Here is a 6388-nt window from a genome sequence, read left to right on the forward strand (position 1 = left end):
TAGGTAAAAAGGACAGTGAGATGGAGAAATCACTATAAAAGGGATGAGGAGTCCCTGCTGGGGCATGGCAGAAGAAAAACAGGGTCAGGGAGTAAGGGAGAAGGAAAGAGAAAATGATGAGTGGGGAGCAGAAAGGACAGAAAGAGAGAGAAATCAAATGAGGGGAATAATGAGGTTGGGAGGAGGGAAATAGATGGTGAACAAGCCAGAAGAGTTGACAGTGTAAGAGAGAGAGAGACAGACAAAGAGAGGGAGAAAGATAAAACTGTGATATGCTGCAGGTTGAGGGAGAATGGGCAGGGAGCAGGGCAGAGGGGAATAAAGGGACAGAGAGCTTGACAAGGGAATATAGTAAGAGACAACAGGACAGGCCATGATATGGCAATACACAGTTAAATGGTTAGGGAGAGGATGGAGGAATTAAGAGAAAGGGGAAAGGGAGTGAGGCAGAGATGGAGAAAGAAACATTAGAGAGAGAAATGGGTAGAGCAACTGGACTGAGGCAGAGACATGCAGAAAGAAAGAACAGTGCGAGGCAGCAAACTAGACAGTCAAGGAGAGACAGAAAGGACAGAGGGATCTAGAAGACAGGTGAGGGACAAGGAGCAGGAGACTGTGGAAGAGAGGGACACAGAGCAGGATGCTGGCCTAGAGCCAACAAGAGCAACAGATAGAATGACAGAGGTGGAGCATAAGAAAAGACAGGAAGAGAGAACAAGAGAGAGATGAAGCCATCAATAGTTGAGACAGGGAGCAGCACAAAGGGTCCGAGGGCAAGGTGAACAGGGTGGAGGATGGGAACGGGGAGATAAAGGAGTGGGGGGGTCATGTGCAATATTACAGGATAGAAGCAGGAAGAGAAGGAGGGAGGGAAATAGGAAGGCAGGGATATGGAGCGGCACAGACAGGCACAGATTGGAAAAGAACACCAGGGAACAGGCCAGAGAAGTTGTCAGCGAAAAGAGACTGATGCCTATCAGTGTTGGGATTCTAGAGGGCTTTCTGTGAGAGAATGGCCAGGTGAGCAATCCTGTATGAGAACAAGACTGATAAGAGCCTCAGCCGAGCAAGAATGCGATAAGGATGTGACCCTGAATGAGGGGGGAGAAACTCGACGAGACAAACAACCCCCGGAAGGGGTTGCGACGGAAGAGGAAGTTCCACAAGGCAGGAAGCCTGGCAAGGCTGATGTGGCACTTTTTATCCAATCATAAGAAGGTTTAAAGCGCGGGCTAAGTTAACTGTCCAATCTTGAGGACTTGTACTGCATGTTACTCACGTGTGTGGGAGAACATTATAAAAGGGCTTTCTTAGTTGTAATAAACGGGCATTGCTTGATCACATTGGTCGTGTGCATGCTCAGCTCTCCCGCATATCAGGACAAAGAACTGGAAAAGGGAAAACCAGCTACAGGAGAGAAGTAGAGGTTGAAAAAAAGGAAGGAGAGGGAGCAGGACAAAGGCATCTAGAGAAAAAGAAACAGGGAGAGCTAGAAGAAGACAGAGAAAGGGGGGAGGGGGCAGGAGAGTAGACGAGAGAGGAAAGCAGAGGTAAAGGGAACAAAAAAAAAAAAAAAAAATCACACCAGTATGTGATAGAGAGGGGGACAGGGGAGGGCCCAAAATGCACAGGAGGGGTGACACGGCCCCGAGGGCCCAGGACTCACTGCAGCTGTAGCTCTCAGCGCTGCCAGGAAAGTTTGCCAGTTCAGACCCTACTTGCTCCTTCTCTCCTCTCTTCCTATTCTGTAGCTCCAGTCGCCAGGCTGTCCTCCACCTAAAAGAATACACAGGTGTCTCTCAGCTCTTACAAGACGAAAATTCCGACACACACAGCCTCGCTTGCTCACTGCACGGCCGGACTGCACCTGGGGTGACACACACACACCCTGGGCGCACGGTGGCAGTCTGGCCTGCTGCGGACTGTGCAGAGGGCTCCTTCCTTGGATCTTGTGTTCATCACCTTGGTTGACCAACATCTTCTCTTGTCTTTACTGTGGGCTCGCAGCCAGGGCAGTTCACCTGTAAAAGAAAAGAGGAGTGAAGCCTTACATGGCCCTTGTCTCCTCTCGCTGCTCTGCAGGGGTGCCTGGGCTCTCCTGGAGGGGGATGGTGGGGGCTCCCTGAGGGGTTAGTGTAGTGCTGGCAAGGACCTGGGTCAGGGTGGAGCCGTGGGAAGGGGGAGGTTGCCCACGGCGTGGGGGTCTGGAGCAGCTCCAGACCGTGCCAGCGGCGCAGGGCAGGGCCATGAGCTGCTGGGAAGGATGGTCTGCGATAGAGGAGGAGCGGAACTGGGGTCGGTCACAGGCGGCCAGGGTGCACCCCCTCTCCCTTTTCATGGTGTCAGGCTACCCCTTACCCCAGCGGTTCCTCACACTCCCAGCACAGCTGCCCCGTCCCAGTGTGATGCCCTCCCACCATTTGTTTCACACTGCCCAGGACGTTCCCAGGGGCAGGGACCCCCAGCCCTGACTCTCCTTCCTTTGCAGTCGTGGTCACAGGCCCCGTCCCAGCAGGCGATGCTTGGCAGTGGCTCCGCTGTCCCAGACAGACCCTGCACAGCCATCCCAAGCTCCACGGTCCCTGCTCAACTCCAGTGCCTTGGATGGAGAGAGGCCATGGCTGTGAGCCCCATGGCTGCACCTGGGGCTTTCCGTCCCCAGCCTCCCCGTCCACAGCTGTAGTTGCTCGGGAACAGGAACCGTCACCATCAGCCCCAACGGGGACAGCCGGGGCTACCAGGGCAGCAGAGTGGGCCCCAGCTCCCAAGAGCAGCTTGCCCAAGGAAAAGGGAGAAGCCCTGGGGTCCACAAGAAGGAAAATGGGTGAGTTTTAGGGGGAAAAGAACAAACGAACAGCTATGGAGAGCAACAAAAAGAAGAAAAACACCCCTGTCCCCAGGGGCAGGGACCCCAAGCACCACCCACACAGGCCCCAGACCTCTGCCCCAGACACACTGGGGACACCTCAGGGTGCTGTAGGCAAGGTCAGGAGCAGCCCGGGGACCTCATGCAGCCCTGGGCGGGGGCTGACTACCTCCTGGGATAATAGGAAATGTCACCAACAGCCCTGAGCATCCAGAAGTCCACAGCAGCCCTGTGAACAGTGTGGGAGTTCTCTGGAACCTCCCAGGGACTCAAAAAGGGTCTAAGAGACCTTGGGACCAGCTCCCACTCGCTCAAAAGCAACAGGTAGGCCCCCTCCCCTGGGTACTGTCCTTTGTCCATTCTCACTGAATGTGAAGGGACTGCAGGACCCACAGCCACCAGGGTAAAGAAGAAAGCAACATTAATTAATGCACCTAACACCTGGGAATGAGTCTGCCATGGTGCCAGGATGCTCACCCTTCCCCACAGACCCCTTCAGAGGCATTACTGGAGAAGCATTCATCAGTCTGGTGGGGAGGGGTCAGCTCCTGCTGCAGCCCTTGCTGCTGCTGGGCAGAGAGTGGCCGTGAGCCTCCCAGCCTGCTTCTTCCTTTGGGGACAGGATTCAGCTCTGGTCTTTGAGAGTAAGATGCTGACCTCACCTGTTTGTTCCTCTGCCCTAACCCTTGACTAGGACTCTGCAGGAAACTTGCCAAGCTCTCAGGTCACCTGCCACCTTACAGTCTGACTCAGGGCATCGTGTCTGCCCGATACCAAACCCAGACCTCGGGTTGGAGCGCAGAGCTGAACGCTGGGCGGTTGGAAGCTTACTGTGGGGAGCCTAGCCAGAAAACCATGGTACGATCCACGAGCCAGCGATCCACAAAGCAGTTAACCTGAGAAGCTGCAGACCTGGCCTGGGCTATGCTGCGTGCAGAGCTTTTCCTTCCAGCCTGGGTTGTGCCATGCATATCCCTCGCTGACAAAATGAACTTGGCTGACTGTAACAAGGGAGCCTGCAGGCAGCTCTCGCTCGGCACTGCTGATTACAGCATCTGCACAACTTCATTGTAAAGTGGAGGTCTTGTAAAGCAGCAGGTCTTCCTGTGAACATCCTCTTGTCTGATGACAGAAATGACGAGAAAATACTGAGAAATCGGTGGAACCTCCTAACAGAAGGGATCTGCAGGCTATGTTGTGTCTTGATGGAAGGTTCCTCTGGTTCCGTGCAAATCAGTTCCCAGCATCTGAAGGACACAGAACTATCCATACTAACCTCTTTTCCTTCTGCCCTTCAGTTCAATCAATGGAATTTTAACCAATACCTCGGGGAGTGTGAGAGCCTTTCTCAATAGGATTGATAGCCTAAAGTTTATCATCTCAGGATTTAGACCTGTTTATTTAACTTTAAGCTGTAAACCCTGAACTCTAGCTGAAAAACTGCAAATCTTGGGAACCTAGAGGGTTGCTGGGGCTTTACAACTAACAGCTGAGCTCAGATTTTAAAACCTATCCCCTGAGCAGCAGATGTGTGAACAGTAAATCCTGACTGAGAAACACCAAGTCCCACAAAATTAACAGGCAAACCAGAACACCTCAGTGAGAAACCCTCAATGAGAAATTCTAAACCAAAAACTGTCCAAGAAAATTTCCAAACCCTCAGTTTTATGCAAGAAAAAATAAAGCACATGTGAGCAGGAAAACAGTGAAGAGAAGCCCAGGAATTTCTGCCCACGGCTTAAAAACACTTCCCCTTCACTTGTGAATTTGTGAAAGCCCATCTCTGCTTCTTCATTGAGCACTGCCCTGGCCCTCCTCCCACAGAAGCAGCAGGCACATCATACCCATGGCACCTGCTCTCCTCCAGACCATTCAGAAAGCAGCCTCTAAAACTCCAAGCCCTAGACAGACTAACGGCAAACAGACTGGAGCCAGGACAAGGAGAGAAGCAAGGTTTCACTCCACTTTCATAGGCTGCCTCACACACGCAAGCGGCTCAAGTCGCAGAGCCTGCAGGAAAGCCCTGGGACTCAACAGTGTGCCCGAGGGCCGAGGGAAGCGCAAGCTGCTGCTGCATAGAGGTGGGAGAGGAGCAGAAGGAGGCTGATGCAAGGAAGAGACCTGTTTGCATCAAGACAGATCCAACAGGAACTTGGGCTCTGTGCTGCTATCCCATTCAGCTCCACCACGCGACAGCCCTGTTTGGGCACGGGTGAGCAAGAGGCACCAACAGCCTACGCGGAGGATGGCTGGCACACTGAAGGGGAGGGCAGACAGGAAGAGCAACTCCCGACTACCACAGCCACCTGTCCTAACACTCAAGCCCTTGGAGACTCTGATCTCTACCTTCCTGACACCTTCCTCACGAGCACTGTCACTACCAACTGTACCCTGCTTGTAGCATCTCAGCCCGCTGGTGCTCCCCCAGGGCGCATCCACAGCCCTGTTCCTCGGCATGAAAATCTCTGGAGAGGTGTCAGTCTGAACAAGACAGAACAACAGCACCTTCCACTAACTGCTGATCAACGCCATGGGGCACCCACCAGCTCTTGGCACCTCAAAGGCCTAGCAAAACACAAAAGAATGCTGGGCTTTCAGCTTGTCAGGAACAGGAATCCACATAGGGGACTGGGAAAAGAAGAGAAGAGGGACAGGGATACAGACAAGGGAATGGAAAGAGGGATTTAGAGAGCCTCTGATGAGCATTTGGGGGCCAGTAGGAGCTTTGAGGAAGGGTATGAAGGAGTTGGGGGGCGCCTGGCAGCTTTTGGGCATTTGGGACCTGCAAGGCCACTGCAGATCCATTGCAAGTAGGAGGGAAAACAACAGTACAGCGAGGCCTGTGCTGGTCATTGTCAGCATCCCATGGTGCTGACAGCTGCAGTCTCTGGTGTGGCATAACTTCGTCATCCAGAGCTTTCTGGGGGAGGCAGAGTAAAGTCCATGTCCCTCATGGATCCTGCAATGCTGACAGCTACACACCGCAGCTGAAGTACCGGCACCCACGGGCACACCGCACCCCAGCCCAGGGCAGGCCCTCACCAGCTCTAACCCCCGGCTTTCCTGCCTCCCCCCACCCCACAAGGGCATTTCAGATGCCCTCTCAGACTGTTCCTTCACACCACCCAACTGCGCAACCCTGTGTCAGCACAACCACTGAGCCCTAAAGGCCCTGACAAGTGCAAAATTACCTTCTCCTCTTCTTCAGGAGCGTTGCGGCTGGAGTAAAGCAGCAGGCACTCGGGATGGCCTTGAAGCCTGCGGCAACTTTCTTACGCCTGTGGTAGCTCATGGCTCTGGATGTGATGGTTGTGACTCCAGAACTGCAGAACGGTTGAGGTGGGAAGGGAACTCTTGCAGGTCATCTGATCCAACCACACCACACAACTAAAAAGTAGCAACAGCAAACAAAAGAGGGGACAATTTAAAAAGAAAGAGGGCATTAAGGAAATAAAAGAACTCATTAAGAAGACTTTGAAGGGAAAAAGATCATTTAAAAAGTAATAGGCATTGGTGAAATAA

This window comes from Athene noctua, chromosome Z (assembly GCF_965140245.1).
Source record: "Athene noctua chromosome Z, bAthNoc1.hap1.1, whole genome shotgun sequence".
NCBI classification, from domain to species: domain Eukaryota; kingdom Metazoa; phylum Chordata; class Aves; order Strigiformes; family Strigidae; genus Athene; species Athene noctua.